Source organism: Cricetulus griseus (assembly GCF_003668045.3).
Source record: "Cricetulus griseus strain 17A/GY chromosome 1 unlocalized genomic scaffold, alternate assembly CriGri-PICRH-1.0 chr1_0, whole genome shotgun sequence".
Classification (NCBI taxonomy): Eukaryota; Metazoa; Chordata; class Mammalia; order Rodentia; family Cricetidae; genus Cricetulus; species Cricetulus griseus.
In genome coordinates, this window is record NW_023276806.1 from 168,944,710 (window position 1) to 168,959,166 (window position 14,457).

General features: G+C 36.2%; 1 long non-coding RNA gene across 4 annotated transcripts in view; it reads left to right on the top strand.

Moving 5' to 3' along the window:
• The first annotated feature begins 413 nt into the window (after window positions 1-413).
• The window catches only part of LOC103161883, an 81,241-nt gene continuing 67,197 nt past the window's right edge, over window positions 414-14,457 (top strand). The window contains exons 1-2 of one of the 4 annotated variants that reach the window (XR_004771787.1): window positions 419-3,501; window positions 3,657-3,750. This is a non-coding gene — a long non-coding RNA (uncharacterized LOC103161883). Of the gene's footprint in view, window positions 3,751-14,457 lie in introns of all 4 variants that reach the window. The other 3 variants (XR_003480969.2, XR_003480968.2, XR_003480967.2) reach the window with 3 other exon arrangements.

Here is a 14,457-nt window from a genome sequence, read left to right on the forward strand (position 1 = left end):
TGTGTGTGTGTGTGTGTGTGTGTGTGTGTGTGATGGGGAAGTAAATCTGTGTATGTTTATCTTATTGATTCTTGAGCAAAGTTTTGTTTGGCCAATGAGACAGCAAGTTAGAGGGAACTAGGAGTCAAAGAGGATTCTGGGAAATGTAGTAGAGAAGTGGTGATTCAGGCAGGAAGTGACATAGCAAAGAAACATATATTTAGGAAGGAGAAACAGGAAGTGTCCCTTTTCCTCTTCACATGCTCCAGCGGCACCATGTGAGCCACCGGCATGAGAGGGTGCCAGCAGAAGGCATCCTCTATAAGATAAGTCTTATAAAATACATAGATTTATGATAATTAAGACTAAGCTAACAGATGAGAAATCCTAGTCATTGGCCAAGTAGCATTTGAACCTAATATAAGTTTCTGTGTATTAATTGGTGCCCTAACTCGGGCAGACAAGTGGTGTAAAGCACACACATTGCAGTGGGGCTTGTCGGCTTTTGGCGGAAAGATTTGTTGTAACGTGTGTGTCTGTGTTTTGACTTTTGAGGCCAGGACTTACTGTGTAATATTAGATGGCTCTGCATCCTAAGTTTTAGGATTGCAGGTATGTGACAAATCATGTACATTTCTAAGCAATCAGTGTGTCATTGTGAAAACCAAAGGAAATATTTTCAATCCCTAGAATCAAATAAAAATGAAAAAAGAACTTATGAAAATGTGTTTAGGTAAAGTTATCACAGTACTAATAAATGAGTACATACTTATGATTCCATATATTATAAAAAATAAAAGAAGAGAGGTAATACTGTAGATTATAGGACTCAGCAGATATAGGGAGAGCTAGGAGATTGGGGACAGGTTAACCTAAACTAAGACTGTATGAAAAGCCTCATCAAAACCCACTAGTAAGTAAATAAATTCAAAATACAACTTTCAAACAAAAAGCAGTTTCAAGAGTGTTAATTTGTATGAATGGACAATACTAACCCCAGAAGACATGAGTAATGAAGTAAAAACTTCAATGTGAGGCAGGGGATAACTTCCTATGATTTATTTGTAAAGCTGGGATGGATTCGGTAGTGAATACAATTAACTACACTGTATTCATACATGGCATTCTCAAAAATAAAAATTTATACTTATTATATTATATTATAAAAACAAAACAAAAATAGGAGGTTAAGGTAAACATTAATTGTGGTGATATATTGTTTCTGATCTAATAAAGCTTGTCTTCAAGATCAAAATGCAAAGCTAACCACAACCATAGAGGCAGGCAGTGTTGTACATATCTTTAATCCTAGCATTCACACTAGTTACCCATGGCAGCTGGGCTGTGGTGGTGTGCACCTTCAGTCACACACTAGAGAGGTATACAAGACAGGAGCTCAGGGTTTCATGTGGCATTCAGTCTCTTCTCAGTGTAGTCAGTCTTGCTGAGGATTTGTGGAGACAGGAAAGTCCTTTCAGTCTGAGGTACAGGTGAGAGCTAGCTGCAGGTTGTTCTGGTTCTCTGATCTTCAGCTTTATCCCTCATCTGTCTCTTGGTTTTTATTATTCATACTACAACACTTAAAATTCTTAGATGCCTTCCCCAACTTTCTTGCTATCTACACCTGTGTAACCCATTCCTTTGTGTGTGTGTGTGTGTGTGTGTGTGTGTGTGTGTGTGTGTGTGTGTGTGCGCGCGCGCGTGTGTGTAGTCTGTGCTTTTTAACCAATTAAAATAAGTAATGCTAAAGAAATTATTCATGCTGGTGGGAGTGCATATTTCAGATAGTTGAAAGAGGGGCTAGATAAATAGCTCAATGGTTTAGAGAAATTTTTGTTCTTACAAAACACTGGGGATAAGTTCCCAGCATATATGTAAGGTGTCTCCTAAACTCTTAAAAGTCCAGTACAAGATGTCTGATCTGAAGCTGTCTCCCGGATACCATGTGCTTCTGCATGCAACTGGGGCATATAAACCTATGCAGGAACACACATTTACTCAAATGAACAGATAAAAACATCCTCATTGGACTTGACCTACTTGAGTGAGCTTAAGGGGTTCTCAGCCCTCCTTAGCTAAGATTGGAAGTAATAAACTTACATTTCAATGGCTGCCAATCAACAAGCAAACTATATGAACTGTGCAGCAATGAGGAAATGATGCCTGGCAACAAGCAGAAGGTGCTTGAAAGCAGTGTCTGAGTCAAATCTTCAGAGGGAAATTAAGCTGTAGAGTACAGGGAGCAAGGGGAAGAGCATTCTTCCATGCTGGTGGGAGTGCAAACTTGTAAAGCCATTTTGAAAATCAATATGGTGGTTTCTCAAAATTGTGAATGAATTTGCCTCACTGCCAACTACATCAGTCTTTGAGTACCCAAAGAATGCTCAATTGTGTATGTATGTATGTATGTATGTATGTATGTATGTATGTATGTATGTATGATTGTATATAATGAAAACTGTGATGTCACTGAAAGAATAATTTAAAGCTATGAAGATTGGCTTGTAGAAATTTCTGTATATTTAAAGTATTATGATTTGAGGGATAGAGAAATGCATCAGAAGTTAAATGTACAGGCTGGCTCTTCTGGATATCACAGATTCAATTTTTATCACCCATACGGCAGCTCACTATCTATAATTCCAATTTTATTTTATCCCTAACCCTCTCCTAGATTCTTCCTATACCATCATCCAGGTGGTACACACACACAAACCTGAAGACAAAACATTCGCACACATAAAATAAAATTGTTTAAAGTAGGAAGTGTTCCCTATGATCAATTGACTAAAGAAGACTAGAGCCTGGTTTAATGATGGTTTTACATGTTTTGTAGGCAGTGCCCAGAAATGGACAGCTGCAGTATAGCAACCTCTTTCTGAGACAACCCTGAAAGACACCAGGAAAGAAAAAGCTTTCCAGTGGGCAGAAATTTGGACAGTACACATGGTCATACTTTTTGTTTTGGAGGAGAAATGGTCAGGTGTATTGTTATTTGCTGATTCATGGAATGTAGCCAGTGGATTATTTAGATTGTCAGAGATTTGGAAAATGGCTGTGAAAGACATCTGGAGAAGATGCATGTGACTAGTGTTGTAATAAAAAAAAAGTATTCAAGAGATAAAGACTCCATGCAACAGAATATGGGTGGAGTTTTTCTTTAATTGGAGGGAAAGTGAATAGCAAAATGGGGAAGGGAAGGGGAGACTGGACTCTGAGGACAGGAGCAGCAGAAAGTGAGAGGAGAAAGAGAAACACACACAGAGAGAGAGACAGAGACAGAGACAGAGACAGAGACAGAGACAGAGGAGGTAGACAGGGTCCTTTAAAATGGAGCATAGTGAATGGGCACAGGTGGTGCTCTTATTGGCTGCAGCTGAAAACTCCAAGGGCATACCAATACAGATGCCTGAATACTAACAGCTAGATCTCTCTAAAAGGGTGAAGAATGTGAAGATACTTGTATCCCATGAAAATGTTCAACAGGAGTAAACTTCAGCTGAGGAGGAGTTCAATAGTCAGGTAGATAGGATGACCATTCTGTGGACAGTTGGCCTCTTTCCCCAGCCATTCTTTTCATTGCCCAATGGACCCATGAACAAAGTGATCATGGTGGCAGAGGTGGGGATCACACATGGAACATTAACTTTCACTCATCAAAGCTGACCTGGCTACAGCTGCTGCTGACTGCCAGATATGCCAGAAGCAGAAAACAACATTGATCCCAAGATATGGCATCTTTCTCCAGGGTAACCAAGCAGTCACCTGGTGGTAAGTTGACTATATTGGACCACTTCCTCCATGGAAAGGACAATGCATTCTTCTTACTGGAATAGATATTTATTGGGATTATGTATTTGCCTTTCCTTCATGTAATACTTCTACCAAAACCACCATCTACTGAATATGAAGAATTCCTTACCTATTGTCACAGTATTCCACACAGTATGGCTTCTGACCAAGGAACTCACCTCAGAGCCAGAAAAGTATAACACTGGACAGATGATCATGGAATCCAATGGTCTTAACATGTTCTTCCACCATTCTGAAGTAGCCAGCCTGATAGAAAGATGGCATGGCCTTTTGAAGACATAGAGTGTAGACTAGGTTGAAACAACCTGGCGGGTTAAGGGTAGGATACTTCAGAAGGTGGTATATGCTTTGAATCAGATTTCAATATATAGTAAGTTTTCTCCCATAGTCAGAAACCCTGGGATCAGGAATCAAGGGATGAAAAAGGTAATAGTTACACTCCGTATGACCCCTAGTGACCCACAAAGGATATTTTTCCTTCCTGTTCCTGTGACCTTAAGTTCTGCTGGCATAGAAGTTTTGGATCCAAAAGGGGAGCCCCCTTCATAATGTCATACAAACATTCCATTGAACTGGAAGTTCATACTTACCCCTGGTCAAATTGAGCTTCCAATGCTCTTAAACCAACAGCCTAAGAAATGAATAATGGTATTAGAAGGGGTGATTGATGCAGATAATGATGGAAAGTTTGGTTTGCTTTTCCACACTGGATGTCAGAAAGGTTATGTCTGAAGTGTAGGAGATCCTTTAGGGGACCTCTTGGTGCTACCATGTTCTGGGATTAAAGTCAATGGAAAGTTGACTTACCTACTCCATACAGGAAGAAAAAGGGCACAAACATGTCAGGAATGCAGATATGGATCACCCTTCCAGGAAAAGAGCCAAGACATCCTCAGGTGATAGTTGATGGTGAAGAACAGAATGAGTAGTAGAGGGAGGTATTTGTAAACATAAGCTAAGGCCACATGACCAGTTGCAGAAAAGAAGATTATAATTGTTATGGGTATTTCCCTCATATTTTATTAAGAATCTGTTTGGCAATGATTTGTGTTTTCCTCCCTCAATTTCTTTTTTTTTTTTGCTGTAAATTTCATTTATTTTTTTCCATTCATTTATTTAGTTCATAAATAAAGTCATGCACAATTATGATACAGATTACAGTATGTTCACAATGGCATGGCTAAATTAAACCAATTAACATGTTATATCACACATATTCATCATTTTTGTTTTGAGAACACTTAAAGTATACTATCTCACAACTTTTAAAATATAGCATATTTTTATCAACCATATTTATCATGCTCTCAGTAGACCTCAAGACTTCACAGAGTGCATGCCTCTTGTCCAACTGCAGTTTTATATCCTTAAACCAATCATTTACCCATTGTTAAAAGTCCCACATAGAAGCCTAATAGCCACAGTTCTGCTCTCTGTTCCCATAAGTTCATCATTTCTAGGTTACACATAAAATTGAAATTGTGTGACATTTGTCTTCCAGTGTGTCACTTATTTTTTTTGGCAAGCATATAACTTTACTACTTACTAAAGATGAAATCAAATTTGCATGCACAGGTGAGCACTCACTGAAACACCTTGGATTCATCACATATTTGAGTTTCAATTAGCATATATATATATATATATATATATATATATATATGCAATATATTATGCATCAATAGCAGCAACAGCTTTTCCAGGTTCTGCAGTCCTTTGAACATAATTGTAGAGACATCCAGCACACTCCATTTTAAAAAAACAAAAAACAAACAAACAAACAAACAACAACAACAAAAAGTAAAAAAACAGATTCCCAGGAAACAGCACAGTTCTGTTACTCTTGTGGTACTTGGCTCCATTTTTTTTAATTAGATTCTCAGTCATCATCTGGGAGGAAACCATTCTGAGCAACATCATTAAAAACAGCTCTGATAAAGCATGGTCACTACCATGTATCATAAAGTAGGTCCACATATGAGTGAGTACATATCATGTTTGTCTTTTTGTGATTGGGTTACCTCGCTCAGAATGGTTTCTTCAACTTCCCTCCATTTTCCTGCAAATTTCAAGATTTCATTGTTTTTTTCTACTGAGTAGTACTCCATTGTGTAAATGTACAATTTCTGTATCCATTCTTCCATTGAGGGGCATATAGGCTGCTTCCAGTTTCTGGCTATTACAAATAATGCTGCTATGAACATGGTTGAACATATGTCCTTGTTATATGAATGTGCTTCTTTTGGGTATATACCTAGGAGTGGAATTGCTGGATCTTGTGGTAGACTCATTCCCATTTTCTTGAGGAGTCCCCATACTGATTTCCAAAGTGGCTCTACAAGTTGGCACTCCCACCAGCAATGGAGGAGTGTTCCTCTTTCTCCTCATCCTCTCCAGCATAAACTGTCATTGGTATTTTTGATTTTAGCCATTCCGACAGGAGTAAGATGGTATCTCAAAGTTGTTTTGATTTGCATTTCCCTGATGACTAAGGATGCTGAACACTTTCTCATGTGTCTTTCAGCCAATTTAGATTCTTCTTTTCAGAACTGTCTATTTAGTTCTTTACCCCACTTTTTAATTGGGTTGTTTGGTGTTTGGGGGGCTAGTTTCTTGAGTTCTTTGTATATTTTGGAGATCAGCCCTCTGTCAGATGTGAGGTTGGTGAATATCTTTTTCCACTATGTGGGCTGCCGTATGTCTTGCTAACTGTCTCCTTTGCCTTACAGAAACGTCTCAGTTTCAGGAGGTCCCATTAATCAATTTTGACCACAATGTCTGTGCTACTGGTGTAATATTCAGGAATTGGTCTCCTGTACTGATTAATTCAAGGGTATTTCCCACTTTGTCTCCTAATAGGTCCAGTGTAGCTGGATTTATGTTGAGATCTTTGATCCATTTTGACTTAAGTTTTGTGTAAGGCGATAGGCTTGTGTCTAACTGCAGTCTTCTACAAGTCTGGAACCAGTTATGCCAGCACCATTTGTTGAAGATGTTCTCTTTGTTCCATCGTATAAATTTGGATTGTTTGTCAAAAATCAGGTGTTCATAAGCATGTGGGGGTAATATCAGGGTTTTCAATTCTATTCCATTGGTCTACCAGTCTATTTTTGTGCCAATACCAAGCTGTTTTCAGGACTATAGCTCTGTAATAGCGCTTGAAGTCAGGGATGGTGATGCCTCCAGAAGTTCCTTTATTGTATAGGGATGATTTGGCTATCCTGGTTTTTTTGTTTCTCCATATAAAGTTGAGAATTGTTCTTTCAAGGTCTGTGAAGAATTGTGTTGGTATTTTGAGGGGGATTGCATTGAATCTGTAGATTGCTTTTTGTAAGATTGCCATTTTTACTATGTGGATCCTACCTATCCAAGAGCATGGGAGATCTTTCCATTTTTTTGGTATCTTCTTTAATTTCTTTCTTTAGAGACTCAAAATTCTTACAGTACAGGTCTTTCACTTTTTTGGTTAGTGTTACTCCAAGGTATTTTATGTTGTTTGTGGCAATTGTAAAGGGTGATGCTTCTCTGATTTCTTTCTCCACCAATGTGTCATCATATAGTAGGGCTACAGAGTTTTTTTGAGTTAATCTTGTATCCTGACACTTTGCTGAAGGTGTTTATCAGCTATAGGAGTTGAGTTTTTCAGGTCACTTAGGTAGACTATCATATCATCTGCAAATAGTGAGAGTTTGACTTCTTCCTTTCCGATTTGTATTCCCTTGAGCTCCTTTTGTTGTCTTATTGCTCTAGCTAGAACTTCAAGGACAATATTGAAGAGGTATGGAGAGAGTGGATAATCTTGTCTTGTATCTGATTTTAGAGGAATTGCATTGAGTTTCTCTCTATTTAATTTGATGTTGGCTGTTGGCTTGCTGTTTATTGCTTTTATTATGTTGAGGTATGTTCCTGTTATCTCTGATTTCTCCAGGACTTTTATCATGAGGGTGTGTTGGATTTTGTCAAAGGCTTTTTCGGCATCTAGTGAGAAGATCATGTGATTTTTTTCTCAGTCTGTTTATATGGTGGATTACATTGATGGATTTTCATATGTAGAACCATCCTTACATCCCTGGGATGAAGCCTACTTGATCGGGATGGATGATTTCTCTGATGTGTTCTTGGATTCGATTTGTCAATATTTTATTGAGAATTTTTGCATCAATGTTCATGAGGGATATTGGTCTCTAGTTCTCTTTTTTAGTTTTGTCTTTGTGTGGCTTGGGTATCAAGGTTATTGTGGCCTCTTAAAAAGAGTTTGGTAATGACCCTTCTGCTTCTATTGTGTTGAATACTTTGAGGAGAATTAGTATTAGCTGTACTTTGAATTTCTGGTAGAATTCTGCACTGAAGCCATCTGGCCCTGAGCTTTTTTTGGTTGGGAGACTTCCAATGACTGCTTCAATTTCATTAGAGTTTATAGGTCTATTTAAGTTGCTTATCTGTTCTTGATTTAATTTTGGAAAGTGAAATCTGTCCAGAAAATTGTCCATTTCCTTTAGATTTTCAAATTTTGAGGAATATAGGTTTTCAAAGTATGACCTGATGATTCTCTGGATTTCCACTGTGTCTGTTGTTATGACCCCCTTTTCATTCCTGATTTTATTAATTTGCATGTTCACTCTTTGTTGTTTGGTAAGTTTGGATACAGGTTTGTCTATGTTGTTGATTTTCTTGAAGAACCAACTTTTTGTTATAATGATTCTTTGTATTGTTCTCCTAGTTTCCATTTTATTGATTTCAGCCCTCAATTTGATTATTTCCTGGTGTCTGCTCCTCTGGGGTGTATTGGCTTCTTTGTTTTCTAAAGCTTTCAGTTATGTTGTTAATTCTCTAGTGTGATTATTCTCCTGTTTCTTCATGTGGGCATTTAGTGCTATGAACTTTCCTCTTAGCCCTGCTTTCAGAGTATCCCATAGGTTTGGATATGTTGTGTCCTCATTCTCATTGAATTTTAGGAAATCTTTAATTTCTTTTTTTTATTTCTTCCTGGACAATTCCATGAATTGTGTAATTGGGTGTTACTAATTTCCATTTGATTGTAGGTTTTCTATAGTTCTTGTTGTTGTTGAATTCTAATTTTAAAGCATGGTGGTCTGATAAGACACAGGGGGTTATTTCAATTTTTTTGTACTTGTTGAGGTTTGCTTTGTTGCCAGGTATGTGGTTGATTTTAGAGCAGGTTCCATGTGGCGATGAGAAGAAGGTAAATTGTTTTGTATTTGGGTAGAATGTTCTATAGAAATCTGTTAATCTGTTAATTGCACCATAACTTCTATTAGTTCTTTTGTTTCTTTGTAAGTTTCTGTCTGGTGTTCCTGTCTAGTGGGGTGTTGAAATCTCCCACTATAAGTGTGTTTGGTTTTATGTGTGGTTTGAGTTTCAGTAATGTTTCTTTTACAAACGTGGATGCCTATGTATTTTGGGTATAAATGTTCAAAAATGAGACTTCATCCTGATGGATTTCTCCTGTGATGAGTAGGAAATTACCTTCTTCATCTCTTTTGACTGATTTTAGTTTAAAGTCCAATTTGTTGGATATTAGGATTGCTACTCCTGCTTGTTTCTTGGTTCCATTTGATTGGAAGATCTTTCCCCAACATTTAATTCTTGGGTACCATCTGTCTTTGAGGTTGAGGTGAGTTTCTTATAAGGAGCAGAAGGAAGGATTCTGTCTTCTTATCCATTCTGCTAATCTGTGTCTTTTTATAGGGGAGTTAAGACCATTAATGTTGATGGATATTAATGACCATTGATTATTGTTCATTCTTGTTTGTTTTTGATTTGGTGATGGTGGCAAGATTATGTGTGGGATTCTATCCCTTTTTTCTTTTGAGTGTTGGAAAGTTGGGATTATCTATTGCCTATGTTTTTCTGGTTGTATTTAACTTCCCTGGGTTGCAGTTTACTTTCCAGTACTTTCTGTAGGGCTGGATTGGCTGCTATGTATTGTTCGAATCTGGTTTTATCATGGAATATCTTGTTTTCTCCATCTATAATGATTGAAAGCTTTGCTGGGTATAGTCATCTAGGCTGGCATCCATGGTCTCTTAGTGTAGGTAGAATATTGATCCAGGACCTTCTGGCTTTCAGCGTTTCCAAGGAAAATTCAGGTGTGATTTTGATATGTTTGCCTTTATAGGTTACTTGACCTTTTTCCTTTGCTGTTCTTAATATTTTCTCTTTGTTGTGTATGCTTGGTGTTTTGATTATTATGTATGTGGTGAGCTGACCTTTTTTTTTTTTTTTGGTCCAGTCTATTTGGTGTTCTGTAGGATTCTTGTATTTTCATTGGCATGTCTTTCTTTAGGTTGGGAAAATTTTCTTCTATGATTTTGTTGAATATGTTTTCTGCATATTGAGTTGGATTTCTTCACCTTCTTCTATACCTATTTTTCTTAGGTTTGGTCTTTCCACAGTATCCCATATTTCCTGGATATTTTGTGTTAGGGATTTGTTGGACTTAAGTTTTTCTTTGGTTGATGAATCTATTTCCACTAGTGTCTCTTCAACTCTCAAGATTTTCTCTTCCATCTCTTGTATTCTGTTGGTTATGCTTACATCTATAGTTCTTGATCATTTACCCAGCTTTTCTATTTCCACCATTGCCTCAGATTGTGCTTTCTTTATTGTCTCTATTTCGGTTTTTAGGTCTTGAACTGTTTCTTGTATTTTTTGGTTTGTTTTGTCTTCAATTTCTTTAAGGGATTTTCTCATGTCCTCTTTGAGGTCCTCTGTTTCTATTACAAATTTCATTTAGTTTCTAAAATAAGAACTATTTATACACCAGTTTTAATTTAACAATTAGTAGCTAAGATAGATTAAAATTATTCAAAGTTTATGTTTAAAATGTAGTTCTTTTATACTTTATGTATTAGAGATATGTAGAAAAATGTAGAACTTTAAAGTTTTAAAATTGGAAATCTGTCTATGTTGTGAATTTTCTGATCATCCTCAACACCAGCATACATCTCTGATCTGTTGTTTCTATTCCACAATATCTACTGTTCTCTTAATAAGAATATAGTTTTACAAAGTGGCTAGGTAATATTTGTCCTGGGATAAGATTCCCATGGTATGAATAAATGTCAGTAGGTCCTAAAATCTAAGCATGTGGTAGTGCTAATCAGGCGATTTGCATATGTAGTTGTGATTCCATGAACATCTATAGATCTCATTTGAATGAAATTTATTCTATAGAATGTAATCAAAATATGAACTGTTCTGATATTGAAATAAATTTGAGAAGTGGTTTCCCATGTAAAATAAGGGTAGCTATATGTTCCCATTATTCAATCTTCAAATTAGAAAAAAACTGGTTAGCACTGGTTATTCAAATGGATAGTTGGTTAGCATAAGTCTATTCAAATGAGGAGAAAATGAAAAGGGAATAAGAGGCTGTCTGTGATGTATGTATCTTTTCTTTTAGATTCCATAAACAGTGAAGAAAGGATTGTCAGCATAGTAAATGTCTGTGTGTGTCCTTTTCCTCTGCTATGATTGGGAAAGGTAAAAAGAGTGAAGTAGTAATCATAGTAAAAGAAAAAAAATAGAGAAAAGAATAATTCAATGAAATGGAAGTTATTCCAGCAAACTACACTATGAGAAAAATCCTATTTCAACATAACCAGAAGAAAGACTTATCTTAGCTTTGTGTACTTAACCTCTACCATCAGTGAACAATTGAACAAGTAGGAATGGCAGCAGATAGCTCAATAAAAGGAACCAATAACAATAATATAAGTTACAGAATGGGCAAGTGAATGAGTTAAGACTCTCTAGGGGATTGGAGCAATCTACTGAGAGACTAGCTCTCAAAATGAGCTATATAACCTCATCCATGAAGGAGTCAAATATTTTACTTGGATTGTTGAAGTTAGCCACAGAGAGAGTATAATCTTACTGGAATTATGATTTGCCTGAACAATAAACTATTGGAAAAGACAAAAAAAAGTGAAATGAGTAATATTGTGTTACATTTTTCTGCCTCCCCTATGATTTTATTGTGTCCTTATAATTGGTTTTTACTTTTTTAGTGTATCAGTTTAGTCTGAGTATATTATATGAAGCCTCTCAGGTTGGCAGCAATTTTGAATATTTAGACTAGATGTTAAGCCAAGCTGCTATTCCTAGTTTCACATAAATTCAAGACTCTACATTACAGAATATGAGGAAAAAATGTGCTCTGCATTAATGTAGACTATTCCATATATAATTTTCAAATTAAGAGTCAAAGATACTTTTAATAAGCACTCTGATAAATTCAGTTTCACTCAATTATCTTGCATGGGATAATTACACAATTGTTCTTGCAGTTTAGAGATTTTGCAGTATTATCTTTGTTCTTTGGGTGTGGTAATTAAAACAAATATATTCATTGCATTTACTATGAAACATACATAATATTACATGTACAAAGAATATCATGTCAATTATATAAAAACAATGTCTCTATAATGAACATTCAAGGTGAGAAAGAAATGGCTGACTGCCCAGCAGTCTCTGGTATGATCATGTCTGATCTCTTTATACTAATCCTGGAGTGACTAGTTTGCCAATTGAGTCCTAACTAACGTTCCAACTTTATTATAGTTTTACCATCCAGCATGTCTGTCTACAGCATCTGGCTAATAGTGTATATGTCACCTTTTATACTTCTTATTTTCTTAGTTTTATTCATGGCTTTTCAAACTGCATGTCTATTTCCTAAAATAATGGAATTCTTTGTGGTCAGTATCATCAATCCGAATTATATAATTTATTTACTTTTTGTTATATTTTCACCCAGTGTCATTGTGCTGGTTAATTCATTGTATGGCCAGATTACAATTTCTCTCTCCTACTACCAATATGAATTTGATTGCTTGAGCTCTTTATTAACAATACTAGCAGGATATTGCCTTTATTGTTTTGATGCTTGCTTGTGAAATTTTGATGAGACTCTTTACCTGCAGATGGAAGTGGTAGATAATTGATATAATTCACCTCAGATTGTTAAAGTCAGATAGTTTTCAAAGGACTGTAACTCTACCAGATGAATTTCAAGAAAATGTTCTATGACATATGTAATATTTAGGTTTCCATGTTCTTTGACTTTGTGTCAGTCTGTTTTGTGTTATAGTATTCAATTGCATTTTCTTGATTGGTAATGTCTAATTGTCACTTATTTTTTAATTCTGTCATTTTATTTAAATATAATTTTTAGATTATATTAGTTGTAAAGTAAGCATAGAGTCCTAACATGGGTTTCAACAGGCTAACAGATTGGATACGAAGACAGAATACATCCTTCTGCTGCATACAAGAAACACACCTCGAATTCAAAGACAGACATTACCTCAGAGTAAAGGGTTGGGATAAGATACTCCAATCAAATGGACCCAAGAAACGAGCCAGGGAAACTATCCTTGTATCTAACAAGATAGACTTCAAACTAAAATCAACCAAAAGAGATGAAGAAGGTCATTTCATATTCATCACAGGAAAAATCCATCAGGAAGAAATCTCAATTCTAAACATCTATGCCCCAAATACAAAGGCACCAACATTCCTAAAAGAAACATTATTAAAACTCAAATCACAAATAAGGCCTCACACAGTTATAGTGGGAGACTTCAACACCCCACTCTCACCACTGGACAGGACCACCAGACAGAAACTTAACAAAGAGACAAAGGAACTAACAGAAGTTATGACCCAATTGGGATTAACAGAAATTTATAGAACTTTCTGTTTCTCCTTATTGTTCATGCCTTACATATTCCTCATACACATGTAAACACTGAGAAATTCATGTCAGTACAGGGAGGGGTATAAACAAGAGGATAAACTTTATTGGGACTTTAATGTTTTTGAATAATGTCATTTTTCTGTTTTACTATCCAAATATAATTCCTTACATAAAGCCATTTTGCTTTCAGAACAAACCGGGAATTTGAAAATTTCAGAGAGTAGCTCCTGAGCAGCACAGCTGCTCTTCAAAGGAAATCACATGAATATTTTACAAAATATTCACCTGAACCTTCTGTCCTTACCAGATTTTCTCATTGAAAATTAGTATATTAGAACTTCCATGCCCAATTCCTTAACCCGAATCATTAGTTCTAGTCAAAACTGAAGAAAGAGAGAACTGAACCCTATTTCCTAGAGAGAAATACTGGAGTTTTTGTGAACTCAAATGGAATAACTCACAGGGATCTATAGCAAAAGCAACAATAAAAGCTTTCAATTGTGGTTCTTTAAAGTTCAGTCATTGTTCTTCATGTTCATTCAGTAGCTACTCCTTTTAAGATTATAATTTAATTATAATGTTTCTCCATCACGGTTCCTATTTCCAAACCCTCCCAAATGCCCCCTTCCCTCCTTCAAACACATGACCTCTTTGTTTATATTTATTTAACTTTTTTAGATTTGAATTAGAAACAAGATTGTTTTCCATGTCAATCCCAGTTCCCTCTCCCTTTCCTCCTCCCCTACTACCCCCCCAACCAATGTATACATTCATATGTGTGGTGGCTTGAACAAGAATGGCCTCCATATGCCCATATATTTGAATGCTTAGAAAATGGCATTGTTTAAAAAGAATAGGAAGTATGGCCTTGTTAGAGTCGATGTGGCCTTTTTAGGAAGTGTGTGGCTAAGGGTGCACTTTGGAATTTCAAAAGCCCA